Below are 2,246 nucleotides of genomic sequence, written 5' to 3'. Positions count from 1 at the left end.
TGCTCCAAGCAGCCATACTCCATCATTTACGTGCTGTCTCTGGCTGCTTCGGCACGACTGACCACGCAGAGTTGGGTAACTGAGACAGAGATGGGAGGGAGCGCTCTCTTCACTTTGAACAGCTGCCTGGCGCACTCAAAATTACATCAACTCGGTTATAACTAGACATCTGTCCCAGTGCCATGCACTGTGACATTATATTTACTTTTATTATTGATACTTTCTCATCGTGTCAAAACAAAGAAAAGTGGACTTCATGTTTTATTTTTAAGGCACATTGAAGCGTGGATTATTTTGTTATCCAATTAAATGGCAAAACATTGTGTTTATTACGCAACAGCAACTGGGCTAAAAAGTTTAATAAAGTAAGTGTTGACCTTACCAGACTAAGCACTCACCACAACATTCCCAACTGCCAGGAAGATAATGACCAGAAAAATTGTAAATTTTTAAATGAAATAGTTCATCATAGCAGAATTTCTTCACAAAAATAAAAATGAGGCTGCAACTAAAGTAAGTTTCCAAGTGTTGGACAAGAAAAGTCATTTACTCATGGTGAGTTAATTAAACTGATTTATTGCAGTAGCTGAAAATAAACTTATTTAAAGCTATTGATCTTTCAGCTGTAACAGTTTCTTGAAGAGTTGAGGACATTGGGAGCAACAATAACAGCCAATTTAAAAAAGGCAAATGTTTTCCAGTGGTATTCTTTGGCCCTTGATAAGACTAATGGTGTTGCTTGATAAGCCTGGTGCTGTTTATTTGAGAAACCAATACTGAGTTTGAAGTGCCTGAAGAATTAGGCTGTCACTATAGAGTGTGTGTGGAGCAGGGACATTTTCAAAGAGGTTCAGAAAACAAAAATTCAGTACAACCTGATGGAAACTGTTAAGATGTTTTATAGTTGATGATGGTAAAAACACTTGTGGAGCAGAAAAAGGCTTAGTTGGACAAATTTATAAAGCTTCTGAAAATGTAAACCCTTTAAAGCAAATTGTTGTTCATTTTATTATTCAACAGCAGGTACTTTGCAGAAAATATTGGAATCTATGTGTTATTAACCAGTAGAAACTGAATATCCTAACTTGCTCAACCACACAGCAATTCAATAGGTTAGCAGTTGTAAAGTGTTATTGCGATTTTTTTTTGAGCTCAGGTCTGAAATTGAATTTTTTCTGAATAAGAAGAATCACCCTCAATCACTATTATAAAACATCGGTTGAATTAAGAAATTAGCTTTGGGGGGGCTTCACTGGTGGCGCAGTGGTTGAGAATCTGCCTGCCAATGCAGGGGACACGGGTTCGAGCCCTGGTCTGGGAAGATCCCACATGCCGCGGAGCAACTAAGCCCATGAGCCACAACTACTGAGCCTGCGCATCTGGAGCCTGTGCTCCGCAACAAGAGAGGCCGCGATAGTGAGAGGCGCGCGCACCTCAATGAAGAGTGGCCCCCGCTCGCCGCAACTAGAGAAAGCCCTCAGACAGAAACGAAGACCCAACACAGCCATAAATAAATAAATTAATTAATAATAATTAAAAAAAAAGAAATTAGCTTTGGCTATCGATTTGATAATGTTTCTTATGAAATCAACCTAAAACTATAGGGCAAAATAGAGCTTATGTGTGAAACTTATACTGTAGTAAAGTCAATTAGACAACAGCTAACGTTTAAATCACAAGTAAAGCCAAGTTGCTTTATATACCTCCTGTGCTGTCAAAAATTAAAACCCATACAAATTTGTGTGGGCATATGTTCTGAGCTGAAACTACAGTTCTAACAATGTTTTTTTGGACTTCAGTGAAAGTGCAAAGGAAATGTCTTATTTCAAGGGCCATTTACCTGTGCAAATAGAGGGGCTTAACTTTCTATTGCAAGTGATTAATCTGCAGTGTCATGCTAAAATATCAAGAGGACAGGCTAAAATATCAAGAGGAGAATCTAGCAGAATTCTATAAAACCTTTCCAAGTGATAAATACTCTCAATACCATATCTTTAGGGATCGGTACTTGTCAGTACTTACCTGTGTGAAAAAACATTTTCAGAGGTAAAATATGTAAAATCTCATTACAGGTCAGCAGTAACAGATGAACACTTGCAATCAATTTTGATGATAGGAAACAGTAACTCTGAACCCCAACTAAGCAAAATGTTATCCCCCAAATACTTTCATTCTTTTCACTAGTGTTCCTATATCACAAAACATCATGCTCAGTTATATTTCAAATTTTGTCAATAAAATCTTGT

The sequence above is a fragment of the Balaenoptera acutorostrata genome, chromosome 8, assembly GCF_949987535.1.
Source record: "Balaenoptera acutorostrata chromosome 8, mBalAcu1.1, whole genome shotgun sequence".
Classification (NCBI taxonomy): Eukaryota; Metazoa; Chordata; class Mammalia; order Artiodactyla; family Balaenopteridae; genus Balaenoptera; species Balaenoptera acutorostrata.
This window is presented reverse-complemented; position numbering follows the sequence as displayed.